Source organism: Aotus nancymaae, unplaced genomic scaffold (assembly GCF_030222135.1).
Source record: "Aotus nancymaae isolate 86718 unplaced genomic scaffold, 86718_ANA_hifiasm-v0.15.2.pri h1tg000014l, whole genome shotgun sequence".
NCBI classification, from domain to species: Eukaryota; Metazoa; Chordata; class Mammalia; order Primates; family Aotidae; genus Aotus; species Aotus nancymaae.
This window is the reverse complement of record NW_026988425.1, coordinates 15866407-15883629: the sequence shown is the minus strand read 5'-3', so window position 1 is coordinate 15883629 and position 17223 is coordinate 15866407. Positions and strand designations below refer to the sequence as shown.

Genomic DNA, 17223 nt, shown 5'->3' with positions numbered 1-17223 from the left:
CATTAAATATCTTTTGGGAAATATCTGATCCATGTTATAGTAGAACTAAAGTCCTCTTATAATATAGCTTGACTATAAACTCAGACAAGATTATAAAACATAGTCAAATATGATAACATAATCTCCTTTTGGCATAGATGTGAATAAGAAAGTACATGTGGGGAACACATCTCCTGCATTAATTTTTTATTTGCAACTATAAATTATGCATTTCTCAGTAAAGGAAATAAGCAAAGAATAAGGCAAAACCAGAGCAGCAAGATCATGCTAATTCCAAATAGCTGCATCACATCAAAAAATGATTTCCCTGTTTTAATAGGTCCTCCTTCAAAAACAAAACACAACAGAAAACATATCATTTCTCTGATGCAGCGGTTCTCAACTGGAGATGATTTTTTCTGTTCTAGGGGACATTTAGCAATGTCTGGTATCATTTTTTGTTGTCCCAAATGAGCCAGTAGAGACCAAACATGTTGCTAAACATCCTAGAATGCACAGGGTGGCCCCCACAAGAAAGAATTATCCAGTCCAAATGTCAATAGTGCCAAGGGTGAGAAGCCCTAGTCTAAATAATCTTAGCACAAGGCTGAGTTTCGACTCTTCTAAACTTTAATATAATCATATATATAAATACTGTTAAACATTCTTCAGATGTCACATGCAAGTCTGTAAATATGAACCAAACTTTACTGCCCAGTGATGGAGAAACCTACTGACTTTAGTGGACAGATTCCTCAGATGCCCTCACGGTATCCACGTCTGTGTCATCTCCTCCCCTTGAGGGTGGGCTGAATCTATGATGCCTCTAACCCACAGGCTATGGGGAAGGTAAAGGCATTTTGCAGATGTAAAGTCTCTAAGAAGTTAACTGAATTAATGACAAGGGAAATTATTCTGGGTGGGCCTGACCTAATTAGGTGAGTAAGTTAAAAGAGGGCCTGGAGGAGAGAGACCCTTCCTGCTGGCCTTGAAGCAACAAGCCCCCATGAGTTCTATAGCTACAAGAAATGAGTTCTGCCAACAACCAGGTGAGCACTGAAGAGGACCGTGAGCATCGGAGGGGCGCCCAGCCCTGGCCAGTGCCTTCATTGCAGCACTGAGACCCGAACAAAAGGTCCAGCTAATGCAGAATTCTGATTCCAGAAACTGTGGAATAATAAATGCTCCTATGTTAAGCTGCTAAATTTGTGGTAACGTTTTTTGTTATTAAGCATTATAAAGCTATTGTTAATGACCAACTAGTTATACCATAGATGAATTCTTTTTGCTCCACAAGTGATGATCAAAACTCTTACATGCAGTTGAGAAACATCAGTTTCCAATAGTCTTTTCTTCCCAGCGCTAAATGCAATGGACTGAATGTTTATGTCCTTCCAGAATTCATATATTGAAATCCTAATCCCTGAGGTGACGGTATAAGGAGCTGGGGCCTTTGGGAGGTGGTTAGGTCATGAGGGCTCTGCTTAGTGCTCTTATGAGACATCCCACAGAGCTTCCTTGCCCCCTTCTGCCACGTGAGAACACAGTAGAAGGCAGCTGTTATAAACCAGGAAGTGCATCCTCACCAGACACTAAAACTGCCGGCACCTTGATCTTTGACTTGTCGTTCTCCAAGAAATACATTTCTGTTGTTGATAAGCCACCCAGTCTATGGTATTTCGTTATACTAGCTCGAAAGGACTAAGATAGTACAGAACTCTATTTAGGCGGCATGAGCTGACAGTCTAAATTCATACAGAGTAGAACTCCTTAGACTTCCGAGTTTTGTTTGCTTATGATGAAAATCACTGAACAATCCAGGCTGATGGTTAATATCACTCGAGGAAGGACTGCCTCAGGTGATATGCCCCATGGAAATATCAGGGAACTCAGAAATATGGCCATGATTTCCTCCCACTATGGCCCACTGCTCATTGGGACTTCGGCTCTGAACAAACCTGTTATTCACTTTGTCCCCACCCCTTCCACAACCTCTACCCTCAGAGCTAACCAAAACAATGCAGTAATTCTCCAGTTGTTTTTGTCTAACCAGCCTTTGTGGCCTTGCAGCTGTGACCATTTATCTGCCATGGTTCATCTTTGAAGGTGAGTTGACGTGGCAGACGGGGCCCCTAGTTAGAAGTATGTCCCTTGGCCTCTGACCCCAGTCTACCACTCCCTTGCTTTCTGACCTTTGACATTCACTTCTCCCCCTGCAGGCTCAGTGTCCATGTCTGGTAGGGGAAATTGCTGGAAAAATAATTCCTGGCAGCTCAGTCTATCATTCTTTGAGTCCATTACTTTACTCCTCAAACCTCAGTAATCCAAACCACTCCATTTAATAGGGCAAATAACATTATTGTGCAACACCAATATGTAGACTTAAATTATTTTCATTACATTGTTGTTTAGTGATGCACAAATGGAAAACTAGAAATAAACTCCATATGCTCTAGCTCTGATTCAACAATAAAACTAAAACATAATAACAAATTAAATGCAAAAACAATAAAATCCACAACATTCAAATTAACAGCATTAGTTTAACATGATTGATGATGTTACTTTGCTGAGATTAAACTGTCTTTCAAAATTTAAATACAGTACTCGCTACTAAAGCCAAAGTTCTCTTGGTTTTGGCAGGCACGTGCCACTCCTGCCTGCATGAGGACTCAACCTGCACATCACTTTCCTCTAATCGAACTCAGGGAACCCTTCCCTCTCACCAAAAGATAACATCAAATTGCCTTCACTTAGTCTGACTGTATCATGCACCTTTTTAAGGATGCTCTTTTATTGCTTATCCATCTACAACCATTGGAGTAGAATGCCTTCCTTTCAACGTGGGGAAACTTGGACAATAAAACTCATGGCAGGCTCTCTTATAAAGGGGAACCAGTACACAATTCACTGTTTTTAAGATAATCATCAAAATGAAAGCACAAAATAAAGCAACAAATTTCAGAGAACATTCTCAGAAACATGTGAGAACATGTCTGCTGATCTCTCAAAAGGCTGCAAACTCCAATTTAAAAATTGCTTGTTTATGAAGAAAGCATAAAAGGTTAAGAAAAGAAATAATAATGTTATTTAGAATAATAGCTAACACTAAGTTCATATGTTGTACTGAGCACTCTAATAAATGCTTTAGGTACTCTCTCTTATTAATAGTTATCATACCCTATGATTTCCTCATTATTTTACCCTCCAAGGAAACTGTTTAGACTTATTTTTTCCCTAATTACCTCACCCCAAATCAAATCACAACACCACAGATACACTATTTCTCTTATGTACTATGTATGTGATTCTACTTAATACATCTTTTCTTGAGGGGGGCAGATTGTGTCCCCTTAGGAGCAGTATCACCACCACTGAAAATATATGTCCTTTGGTAAGTAAAACATTTTAAAATGTCTGAGCATTTAATTAATTAATTAAGGAAATCAAGAAAATAAAGAAACACAATTTTATGCTGTTTTTATTTTTGTTTTATTTTTATTTTTTTGAAATGGTGTCTGACTGTATTGCCCAGGCTGGAGTGTAGTGGCCCCATCACAGCTCGCTGCAGACTGTACCTCCTAGGCTCAAGTGATCTTCCTGCCTCAGCCTCCCAAGCAGCTGGAAATATAGGTGCATCACCACAACCAGCATTTTTTTTTTTGATAGAGATGAGGTCTCACTTTGTTGCCCCAGGCTGGTCCCAAATTCCTGGCCTCAAGCAATCCTCCCACTTTGGCCTCCCGAAGTGCTGGGATTACAAGCAAGAGCCATCATGTCTGGCCAATACAGTTGATTCTCATTACTTGAGATATTTAGGTTCTATATGGTAACTACTAACACTAAATTAGAAAATCATTGCCCTAAAGGGAAACAGGGTTAGGTTCCTGTGAGCCTCTGGTCACATTTTAATCAATTGACCAATATGTTAATTTGTTTTTTGTGTTTCTGTTTAAAGACATCTTATTTCATACAGATTGTTGATGCACTGACATGGAACTCGATGCCAATGGCACTGTATTTCATGTCTGAACAAAGCTTATCTGACACATATTGGTGACATCACAGCCCTCTTGCACTTAGGAACACTATATAGCTCTTCAGTACTACACCTGGGGGTCATCTTAAACAGAGAAAACAGCAACCAAACATATAAAAGGCCAACAAAAAAAAATGTGGCAATAAATGGACCCGAAAGAGAACACTGTGCACAGTAGGAGGGTGAAACCGGAAGGCGGAGTGTCACCTTCTTCAGCCTCATCTAGGATGGTGGGCATTGAACAACCAAAATTTTTCACTGCTCTGCATGTATTTGTGAGTTACCATAAAAGTGCCTCAAGGATTGATTTGGGGATTACACATAATTTGAGAATGAGCAAGTAGGAAAGTTCTCAAATATGAAATCCGCAAATAATAAGGAATGATGCTGCATCATCTTGATTACGTGTGATTTTGCAGCTTGCGGCCTGATTCTGTGTAGACAGGGATAGGCGGCATCGAGGATCTGGAGTGAAGAGGCCTGGGCTAGTTTGGCAAATTATTAGACCCTCTCTATTGTAGTTTTTGAGTTTCTTCAGGGTGGAGGGTCAATTCCTGCCTCATAGAGTTATTGTGACAATTAAATAAAACAATTCAGTTTGCGTACTTAGGATAGTGTGAGCACCTAAGAAATATCCAACAAGTCTTTGTAGAATGAGGTTCCTATGCTGGATACCATGATATGCTTTTCTGCCTTGCTCTGAAAGCAATAACCATCTCCTTGTTGAATTCAAGAGAAGGAAGCGGGAGGGTGGTGTTTAGAGAAGAAATGTTACAGAAGGAACACGAGGGAAAGAATAAGGGGCATATTCAGCTTCTAATATTCAAAAGCAGAAGTCGGTAGTATGATGATATTCTTGCAAGTCAAGCTATTGTCTAAGGAAGAAACTACCTACATTTTCAGCCCTTTAAGAAAATCAGGAGTGAGACCTTTCAGATTAGACCCTGCAGTTGTACATACAGAAAGTCCAGATAAGAGGGAGGTGGTGTGAAGAGCACAAGAAGCCACCCTGCAGTGACACTGGAAAGGACCAGGGCAAGGGAGACCCAGGAGGGGAGTAGCCAGATTGGACTTTGGTTTCCCCTCTCTGGGCTTCTTCTGAGAAAAAATAAAAAAGAGGGTGTGTTGGACAAGGGAGAGTGATATGGTTTGACTGGGTCCCCACCCAGATCTCATCTTGAATTGTAGGTCTCAAAATTCCCACAGGTTGTGAGAGGGACCCCCTGTGAGAGATAACTCAATCACAGGGGTGGTTTCCCCCATACTGTTCTTATGGTTTTATAAGGGGTTTCCCCTTACACATGGCTTTCATTCTCTCTCCTGCCTGCTGCCAAGTAAGATGTGCCTTTTGCCTTCCCCCATGATTGAGTCCTACCCAGCCGCATGGAACTGTGAGCTCATTAAACCTAGTTTTACTTGTAAACTACCCAGTCTCGGGTATGTATTTATCAGCAGTGTGAAAACAGACTAATAGAGCAACTCTGGGGGCAGGGGAATTGCTGTCACCTCATTCCCTATGCTAAGGACGCTGCAGAGCACCTGCTCTCAGACTGCTCAGCCGCCAGCTAGAACCATGACTACATCAAGCTGCTGGGTAGTACAGTCCAGCTCAGGGGCGTCTTGAGCTGCAGCTTCTGGGGTCACCTGTGTTTCAAGGGGCCACTGACATGACCCCAAGTCAAGAAGAGTCTGTTGGGTGCTTGCCTTAGGGCATCAACACAGTGGAGTGAGATCTCACTCAGCCACTGTTACATAATCCATCAGGGCTGAGTGAGATGCTATAGATGGATTATATAAAACGTCAGCCACTGTTATATAATTCATCAGGGCTGCCCGCTTTATGTGCAATTGGAGAGATGGAGGATTTGTGGTTTACTGTGTTAAACGGCATTGTTTCTGGAGCAGAGCTGGGTTCAAACCCCACCTCAACCATTTCCACATCACACATATGCTCATGTGCAAGTCTGTCAAACTCTAAGGCTTGTTTCATCGCCAGTAACCCAGGGATAAAAACCTTTCACCTTCTGTATAGGGGATCATAATCCCCATGCTTTGATGTCTGCATCCGTCAAGGTTCTCCAGAGAAACAGAACCAATGGAGATTATGTATGTGTATGTGTATGCATGTGTGAATACACAATTCTTAAAAATTGGATTGTTCACACGATAGTTGGGGCTGGCAAGTTTTGAATCTAGGTTATACCAGCAGGCTGGAAACTCAGGCAGAAGCTGAGGGTGCAAGCTTGTGGCAGAATTTCTTTTTCCCAGTAAACCGCAGATTTGCTTCTAAGGTCTTCAAGTGATTGGATGTGGCCCATCCATGTTATTATTTTCAGAGATAATCTCCTTTACTTAAAGTCCACTGATTGTAGCTATTAATCACCTAACTAAATACCTTCACAGCAATGTCTAGATTCGTGTTTGATTAAATACTGGTTACTATAGCCTGGCCAAGTTGACACATAAAACTACCCATCACAGCAACAGACCCAAATGGATTTAAATTCCACAGCTTAACACTTCCAAGCACCGTGCCCAGGAGAGCATCTCCCAAACTTTCTAAGCCCTCTTGTCTCAGCCATAAAATAGGGATATGCACACACAAACAAAAGACAGCCATTACCTCTACCAAAAATGGGGAGGACGATACCTCTCCTGCAAGGTTTGGGAGAGGCTATGAGGAAAAAAATGAGCTCTGGCAGGTAAAGCATCAAGCCATGACCAATGCCTGTGAGAACCCACCCTGTGAGTTATTAATATTGACCCATTTTTTCAATTCATATCAGAAATTAAGAAATAAAATTTAAAATATTTACTATTATATAAATAATAAAATCTCATATTTGCACATAAATTATGCATAATTTAAATATCCAGGAAAAATCCACTCTTTCTAACTGCTTTACATACATGAAAGTTTGTTCATTTGACCAACAGCTAAACCCCCATTAGAGGCCATTAGTACATTGGAACTGTGCTGGTTGGATTCAGTAAGGTAAAATTTTGTGCTTTATTTAACTTCCTCACAAGTGGGCTAAAGACCCAAAGGAGGATAAATGAACAAACAATTAGGTATCAAATACAAACAAACATCAAAGCAAGGGAAAGCGAACATACTAAGTTTGGTAAATGTTATCTGTAATAGGCTAATATACACACATACAATTCTGAATCAGTTGGTAGATCGATGATTTTGGTCAAATGGGACACACCACTAACTCAGGAATGTTAGCAGAAGAACGTCCTAGTCTTTTCTTCCTATCACGCATTCCTTTGGGCTGTCTGTTAGAGCGTGCCAGGTTTTCCTAATGTTTGAAGATAATGTTCATTTAATGGGGAGTCCTTTTAGTGAGGGACTTTAAGTTTCTTTTAATTTAAGAATTCCCCCATGTACTATGCAAAACTAAGTTTCTTCTCTTTTCTCATTTCTAGTGCTCGGGTTGATTTTGCAAATGCAGCTGTTTAAAACAAGACCGTTAATTTACTAATATTATAACACAAGCAAGATAAAGGGTGTAATAGAAAACAAATCAATGGGGTCCTATGGTTACTAACACTCTTAAGAGTCTAAGAATCTCTTGCAAAACCGATTCATGATATCTATTCCAGATCATATGCACTGCATTCGTCACATGGATTATAGCTGCAGACTTCTAACACGAAATCCACACGCAGGTACACGAACGCACGTGGAGGCCTCAGCCCCTTACTTCCTGCTTCTCTCCACTGTCTTATTTTCATGCTGCTGCTGGTGCACCATGAAAGCCTGATTTCATACTATACGTCCATACCAAAGGTAAGGGAATTTTTTTTCAAGATCCCAGAATTAGATCAAGGGAACAGTGGATCACATTTATGCATTGAATTCACTGTTATTTTCCTGACTGGTATCTTGAAATAATTTCTTGTCTTCTTTGATCCACAGTTCAATGTCTGTCCCTACAGAATAATATAACATCAGTTATCTCAAACAATGATCTGGCTTAATTCCTGGCCCAGATGCATATTAGTTTTTGGAAAGAAACTGAATACATATTGTAAAAGCGTATTAGCTCTTTCAAGCCAAAGAGGAGTGATTAAATAGATGACTTATCCAGGGGTGGAGCCCTTCAAGTGGGATGAGATGAGGAGGCAGAGAATCCTGAGCACTCTGTTTCATTTTGTTGTGAGCAAAAAACATGAGACAGTCTCCTTTGTTTTTGCTTCTGGTATTCTTTGTGCCACCCGGCAAAGATTAGAAGCAGGGGTTGAGGAAGGAGAGAGCAGGAAAGGAAATGAAACAGAAGGGAAATTGCTAAGTCATGTTTTCCTTTCTTCCTTTCAAGCCATTGAATGTCCTAACTGGTACTTTCTTTACACCAAACCACCTAATAATTGGCCTGAGGGTCAATGAGCAAGATACTCAACGTCTGTAACCGGAGTGATGTGGAGTGCAGTCCACAAATGTAAAATCACCAGAGGCCATGACCTCATTGCCTACACATAGAGTGGGGAATACCTGCCACCCCTGCTGTCTTGCTATGTGCTTATGCAAGCATGAGAATGTACATAATCCTACGCTCATACATGTAACATCGTGTGTGTGTGTGCACGTGTGCACATGTGTGTGTTCTACTAGAGTCACAGCATGAAGACATAACAAAGACCTTCTAGGATAAGAAGTCAGAGTTAACCTCTAAAAAGAAAACTGATCAAAAAAACCTAAAATAGAAAAAAAAGCCTTCTAGTGAGGTAGTATATTTCAAAGAATAAACTATGAAGGCCTCATAAAAATAACCACGTCTGTCACATGGGACCAGCTGAGTCAATTCTATCAGCCTCTACTTTTTATAATTTTACAATAATTATCTGATAGATAAAAATTATGTATTTAAGGTATATTATGTGATAATCAGATGTACATATATATTATACAGTAATTGAGCTTGTACTTCACATTAGCACTGGACTTGGGACAGGGTCTCTTCCCCTAAGATGCTGTCATTCTAATGGGTTTATGTGCTAAGAAAGCCACGGACATATTTGAGTATTTGCTCCACTGCCAATTGACAAAGTGAAGCCACCATTCAGAAGCAAGACCTGGCTTAGGGTGCTTGCTATTTTTAATTTCTTTTTTAAATTGTGGTAAAATGTACATAACACAAAATTTGCCATTGTAATTGTTGTAAGGGTATTAATTTAATGGCATTAATTACATTCATAGTGCATGCAACCATCTTCACTATTTCCCAAATGTTTTCATCGCCCCAAACAGAAGCTCTCTGAAACCATTAAATAGTAACTCATTATTCCTCCCTCCCCCACCCCCTAGTAATGGCAAAGATTAGAAGCAGGGGTTGAGGAAGAGATCTGCTTTCGATCTCTATGAATTTGCCTGTTCTAGGTATTTCATGTAAGTGGAATTGCACAATATTAGTTCTTCTGTGTCTAGCTTTTTTTACCCAGCATAATCGCTTCAAGGATCACCCATGTCGTTTCACAGATCCGTGCTTCATTCCTTTTTATGGCTGGCTAATATCGCACTGTGTGTCAATACTGCATTTTCTTTATTCATTCATCTACTGATGAACACTTGGGGTGCTTCCACCTTTTGGCTATTGTGAATGCTGCTGCAATGACGAAGTGCTGGAATTTGACTGCTTGTGGTTTTTATGACATTTGAAATTCTAGTGCTTTTTGTTTCCAGCTGAAATCGGATCCCCAGCTCTGTGGCTGGAGCAGAGGACACAGCAGTCTTCCAGGAGAGAAAGGAGACAGTCCCACACTGCTGAGTCAGCAACTCCTTGAGGGCCATTTACAACCTTGCTGCAGCCCCAGGACAGGCAGAGATCTCGGGTTTAGGGAAAAGAGTCCACCAAGTATAGTGTTACCTCTGAGCAGGGCAATATACTCAGTGCTACCGGCCATAGTGAATTTGGAACAGCAAAGCAGCAGATGTCATAAATGCTAACAGAGCAGATGCAGCTCACAGGATCACAGCACACACCTGCAGCAAAGCCCCACTCTTCAACAGCCAGTGGATGCCTGGGGGATTCTCCTACTTACCTAAATGGGGACTCATCACTTTCTCTGTGGGAAAGGCGAGACCTGCAGCCTCAACTGAGATGGATAGAACCAGAAGGACTGTCCCACTCAACATCACACAAGCAAAACCATAACGTGAAATGGACATTCCTACTCTAACACACAAAGGGCCCTGAAGGATAGAATTATTTAAGTCAATTCAGCTTAGCTAAAGGGTAAGAAGAGAAAAAACTAAATAGAAGTCATCTGCTGGGCATAGTGGCTCACGCCTGTAATCCCAGCACTTTGGGAGGCCAAGGTGGGTGGATCACTTGAGGTCAGGAGTTCCAGACCAGACTGGCCAACACGGTGAAATCCTGTCTCTACTAAAAATACAAAAATTAGCTTGGAATGCTGGTGGGTGCCTGTAACACCAGCTACTTGGGAGGCTGAGGCAGGAGAACCGCTTGAACCCAGGAGGCGGAGGTTGCCGTGGGTCAAGATTGCACCACTGCACTCCAGCCTGAATGACAGAGTGAGACTCTGTCTTCAAAAAAAAAAACAGAAGTCATCTAAGTTGATCAGCAATCATTCGACATACGAGCTTTTTCTTGGTGGAGAAGGGTTTCCTTAGACAAAAATCCCAATTAAAATCAGTCTATTGTGCATTATTCCTAGAGGCTGTAATAGCTAATAATAAAAAGAGGAAAAGGATAATGCTTTCACATAGTCCCCCCTTTTATTTTTTTGAGACAGAGTCTCACTCTGTTGCCCAGGCTGGAGTGCAGTGCTACAATCTCAGCTCACTGCAACCTCTGCCTTCCGGGTTCAAATGATTCTTGTGCTTCATCCTCCTGAGAAGGATGGGATTACTATGCCACTATGCCCAGCTAACTTTTTTATTTTTAGTAGAGATAGGGTTTCGCCATGTGGGCCAGGCTGGTCTCAAACTCCTGGCCTCAGGTGATCCACTTGCCTCAGTCTCCCAAAGTACTGGAGTTACAGGCAGGAGCCACCATGCCTGGCCCCACACAGTCCTCTTAAACCCAAAGAAGGTAGCAGGAGGCTGAAAGTCTTCAGCATGCCTCATGCACCACCCTGGAGGGCATGAAGCCAGAAGTAAGGCTTAGGCCTGAATCCTGGCTTTACTACTAACTGGCTGGTTGAGCTTCAGGAAGTTCCTTACTTTCTCCATACCTCAGTTTCTTCATCTGTAAAATGGGGTAATAGTCAAGAGAGCCTCATAGAAGTATCATGAAAAAAAAATGAAGTAAATAAGGAAATTGCTTGGAATGGTACACACATATAACAAACAATCAATTAGCTATTAATCATCCTCTCTAAGAATACTCATAATCAATAACTCAATTTAATTCAACAAATACATGCTTAATATATTACATGCAAAGGATTATGGTTAGCACTAGGAAAAAAAGACAGTTTATATTAGGCTAGGGAGATAAAGCATAGACAGATAAATAGAATTAAGCATAAATGCAGTATGAGGCTGGGTACAGTGGCTCCTGCCTGTAATCTCAACACTTTGGGAGGCTGAGGCAGGAAGATCATTGAGGCCAGGAGTTCAAGACCAGCCTGGACAACATAACGAGATCATATCTTGACAAAAAATGTAATTAAAAAAAATTAACCAGGTGTGATGGTGTGTACCTGTAGTCCTAGCTAGTTGGGAGGCTGAGGCCAGAGTATCACCTGAGTCCCAATGTTTGAGGCTGCAATGAGCCATGATGGCATCACTGCACTCCAGCCTAGGTGACAGAGAGACCCTGTCTCTAAAAAGTAAAATAAAAATAAAAATAGATATTTTTAAATGCTGTATGATTAAGTTTCAAACAGGGTCCTTAAGTGCCATTCTCAAACATTGTTTTGTTTTCTTTTTTAAGAGTATTTTATTCTTCTTTTTGGGGGGAGGTTAGGAGGACATGAGATCTGAAGATACGTGTCTAAGGTCAAAGTGTTGACCAACATCCAAATGATAGTTTGTTCACAAAATTTCATTACTGTTTAGTATGACTGCTTTTTACAATAATGGTAATAAAGATATTTAGGTGGATTGGAAACAATCAAGCCTGCCTTCTGCACTTGATGGTCAACTCCATGAGGGTAAGCTCCATATCTGCCTTGGCCCCTGCTACATCCGATAGCAGGACTGTGCTGGGTATGTTATGGACACTTAGTACATATATGTTAAATGTGTTGAAATAAGAGAAGTAACTGACTGCCTGAATAAACTAGAAATTTATTCCTAATGGAATAGCCCTGGTCCACAACATTTTCTGATAAGCACGATCCCTTCCTTACCTGCACCACTCAAGTCTGTGCCACCCAACAAGACACAAGAGAGTTCTTACACAAGGGCTCTGTGTAGAACCTCCACACTACCTACAGAGTCCCCGTGGTGACACGCTCTAAAGTACTCTGTATTTGTTGCCGCTAACTGGGTGGTTGAAAATTATAAAAATTTATTATCTCGCAGTTTTGGAACCTAAAAGTCTGAAATCAAGGTGCCAACAGGGCCATGCTCCCTGCAGGGGTTCCACGGAGACTCTGATCCATGCCTCTGTCCTGGCTTCTTGTAGTTGCCAGCAATCTTTGGCATTCGTTGGTTTGTGTCAACAGAAGTCCAGGTGCAGCCTCAATCACCACATGGCTGACTTCCCTCTGTGTGCCTCTGTGTGCCTCTGTGTCTCTTTTTATAAGGACATCAGTCATATTAGATTGGGGTCACCCTATTCGGTATGCCCCCATCTTAAAATTAATTTTATGTGCAACAACCCTATTTCCAAATAAGGTCACATGCTGATGTTGCAGGAAGGACATAAATTGGGGGGTGAAAAAAAGGACACTCTTCAACCCAGCAGACACTCCCAACACTATTTTCTGCAGAATTAAATAGAAAGCACAAAATCCTACCCTGAGTCTCTCAAACGATCATTTGTTCAAGTTTCATTGTATGGCAGTATTATTATGGGTGGAAAAGAAAGATGAGCAAGTAAGATTGAATGTATCACAGAATGCTAGAAGTCACAAAGAGTCCCCCAGCTTGTGAAAAACCAAGCACTTGGCACACCAGCATGAGTGGTTCCAAGCCTAAAAGAGCAGACAATATGTCACTAAAGGCACCAGGGCAGAGCCTCCCCTTCCCACACATCCACCTACAGGCCTTTAGGCAATTATGCAAGAGCTAACACAGATGCCAGCTGACACAGAGACAGATGCTGCAGCAGCTGCTGACAGATGGTGCTTCACAGCTGGTTTTCTGAAGAGAGTAATGAGAAGATCAGAGCCCCTGACCGGCTAAGGGTACATGCATTAACACAAGAATTTCCATTGTAATACAAGTCAATCAAAAGTCATTTTTATGCTAATAACATCACTACAATTTGCACCACTCCCAGATCTCAGATCTGCACCAATAATTCCCAGATCTCACAGATCATGAAAAGACTTGTGTCTTGCATAATCCGGACGTACAATAAAAGACCAGTGTTCTTTCTAAAGTTCATCGGTGGTTCCACACAATCTGGGAGCACCTTAGAAGCCATGTGTTCCTTTCTTGGCATCAAGAGCCTCTGGTGTCAATAAATCCATAACTGCCTCTTCTAAGTCACTCATTCATTCATTCAACATCCCATGTTACACACAATTCCATGATCAAGCCATCTCGGCCACAGAGGTTATTTCTTGCAGGATTTTTGGAGTAGAGAAAGAGTGGAGAAAATACCAATATCGCCTTTCAACAGAGAATGTAGTGAAAGGAGGCACAGCATTATTCTTTGAGCCTGTGTGGCTTTATGTGGCTCAATCCCAGGTAAAATACAGACAGTTATAGACTTTGGTACCTTACTATCACTCACTGATTTTTAGAGTTTTCATAAAAAGCATACCTTAATTATCACTGAAGATCAGTTTAAACAAATTAGTGAACATTCTGAATAATACATTTTTAAAAGTCATCGATTCTCCTCTTTTCATGCATAGCATAATCCTATCAACAGTACAAGAAAAAAGGGATTATATATTTAAGATCTTAATCTTATTTAATACAAAACAATTTTAAGATCCCACTATGTTTCCCACATCCCATTGCCCATTTATCAAAGAATCATAAGCAAAAGTTGATTATCAAAATTCTGTATCAAGAAATGAGAAAAGATTCAAACAGCCCTTTTTAGTAAAGAGAATTATAATTGAGAAATAAAAATTAAATTCTAAGGCCCCCCTACCAAATGAACAGACCCCCCTCTGGTCAAGGAGACTCCAGAAAAACCTTGGAAGCTCATTCCTCAACCATGATATGAATGGAGGGTGGACATGCCTTGTTATACCCTTCCCTCACTTTCTTCCCCGAGGGTTAAAGAAAAATAAGCCTTTTCAAAAGACTGCACCACTGGTATCAACCAACCACTTGATGCTGCCCCTCCCTTCTGTGGTTCTGACAAGCCAATTCACCAGCATTCCTTCCTGGTAAGAGACTACTGACCACAGAGTGATTCTGGCCAGTCTGCAGAGGATGCACAGTGAAAGTTTTCATGTCCTCTGCTTCAACTTTTGACACCAGAAGGCTGAAAACACCACTCTTGGATCACCCGAATGCTACCATTTTTTTAACGTTCCTATGAGGAGCATGAAGCTCAGTCGGGCATGCTCATGTTTCTCCTTTCATGAATATTCATGACTTCTCCTATAGCTGACTGAATATGTGTATTTGGCCACCTCATTCAGAATAAATCCCTGCGTTATTCTTCCCATCCTTGACACGTCTGTTTCTGGCTTCTGACGAGAGGCTATGCTTCCCCGCCTGTCAGAATGGCTACCCTACAGGCTGCAACCCTTTCTGAGAAATAAAACTCTCTTTTCCAAATTTGTGAACCTTGTCATTTTTCAGCTGACATAACAAACAAGTTTTCCTACCACAGAAAACCAAATATAGCTAAGCACTGAAAGAGAGAAAGTGAAATCGGCAGCTCAATTTCGCACTTACTCCCTTAATAACTGGGAAGCCCTGAGTAAACTACTTAATGCTTCTCAGCATCTATTCCTTTACCTCTGACTGGGGAAAGGAAAACTGAAGGAGATCATCTTCAAGACCCACTTCAGCTTTCCACACTCACATTCTTCACTTCTCTCTGCCCAACATGTCATCAGCCTTCTAGCAAAACTACAAAGCACTTTACAGCCCTAAACCACGATCCAAAAAGACCTAAACGTCCAGTGGAAGGGTGGAGGAGATAGCGTTTTTAGCCAACTTTCTCTTCCTAAATAGAAATATTCTGTGTGTTTTGTGTAACATGTACACACACACACATAAATATATACATGCATACATATATAAACACACATACACACACACATATATCCATATATGTGTATTTCAGCCATCAAAGCATAACTGGATTATTTCACTGCTATCTCTTCTCTTTGGGTGTGTGACTTTTAAACATGAGAATCTAATATGATCTTCTTAGTCCCCAAATGAAGGTCCCCATTTTATTACCTGCTATGGCCTCTAAGAACATCATTATATTCCTCCCTGTCTTTTCCACTGTCTTTGGGGCAGGAGGTTTTCTTTGGCCCATGGTGGGAAGCTACAAGTCTATTTAATAGGAGTAAAAGTGATCACTTCCATCAATAGGCATCTCTGAGCACAGAGCAACAGAGAAAGTATGAATGGCAGCTACAGAGTACCTCACAGATAACCAGAATCTTTCTCCTACTACAGCTTGCAGGAAGGAGAAGCTATGGAGTACACTGAATGCAGCAATTGCCTTCACCTCTGAATCCATTTTATCCCTAACTTTGTGTTGCTACCACATGGTTGGGTGAGACTGATGTCACCCCTAGTTCTATTAAGGAGCTCTATTTACCCTAAGCCCATCAACACAGACCCATCCTTATTGCCCAGTGATTGCTCAGGAAGACAAGGAGGGGTAGTGTGGGCAGATAAATGGCCAAAGCTGTTCACTGGTAAAGAAAGAGATGTGTGCTCTTTCCCTCTCTGAGTATAACCATAGGCCTTTTTGGTAGCCATGCTGTATTACAAGGGGAGTCAACAATTTCAATAAAAATCCACATGGCAAACAAAACAATGGCAAAAAAAAAAATCAAGTAAGGACATCACTGAGCCATTACCAGTTCAATGGGTCCCAACACCCACCCTACCACTGGACTTCTCAGTTACGTGAACCAAGAAAAGACAGTCTGTCTGCTGCACCTGATGGTGAACAGTGGAACTGCAGCAATTTTATGCTTACCAAAGCTGTATCTTGAATTCAAGGGGGAAAAAATCCTCATCCTAAAGTAAGATACTTTTTTTCCATATGAAAAGAGCATTTTTTAAATTTTAGAGACTGACTCTATGAAAGGTTGAATAAGTATAAAGTAATAATTTTAAGAGTGATGGATTGTAATGTTTTAAATAAGTACAACCAAGTAAAAATAAGAAGCATTATACTTAGCCACATGATGAATCTGATAAGGCTGGAAAATAGTTTAATGTACTCTGGGTAATAAACAGATGACTTGGTAGGTCTCTTTCCTCTTTGAAAAACTTTAATTCAGCTTCCACCTATAATCTATGGTGTATTTTTCAAAGCTTTATGCATTTTTTAAAAAATCATTCCCCCTAAATTTTGCATTTACAGCCCTTTTATCATATAAATTGCGGTCATAACCTAAGTTAAGGTTTGCAGGAGCCAGTGAATGGAAAGGTCTGGCTTCTATAAAAGAAGACACATTAAGCAAAATAAATCTTGCCTGAAACTGGAATAGTTCTTGAATATAACAACTTAGGAGTTAATCTCTCCTCTCTTTTGAAAACATAATAGCTTTGCCTTTGAGCCAAAGTAGATCAAATAGTCCAGGGATAGCTGTTATTCCTTTTCTCATTCTTATTCTTGATGTACTGACACTTGATTAATAATTGTAAAATTCCCTAGAATTTTTTTCCCAAACTCTTCTAGCATGAAGGCATCACTTCATCCATAAAGGTGATGGGAACATTCGTACTACTCTTCCCTCTAAAGGAAGAACAGGGCCAGGGATTGAAGCTTTCAATCTACACATTAAAATCTTCCCCTGCTCTAGGCCTTTTTCACACACCTTCTTGTAAAACTCTGTTGGAATGTGATTTATAGGCCTTCAACTCATTAAAATAAAAAGTAAGAATTTCAGGCATTTGAGAT

General features: G+C 40.8%; 1 protein-coding gene across 1 annotated transcript in view; it reads right to left on the bottom strand.

Moving 5' to 3' along the window:
- Positions 1-17223, bottom strand: part of FBXL7 (F-box and leucine rich repeat protein 7) — a 421683-nt gene that overhangs the window by 308435 nt on the left and 96025 nt on the right. The gene's annotated exons all lie outside the window — the stretch shown is intronic.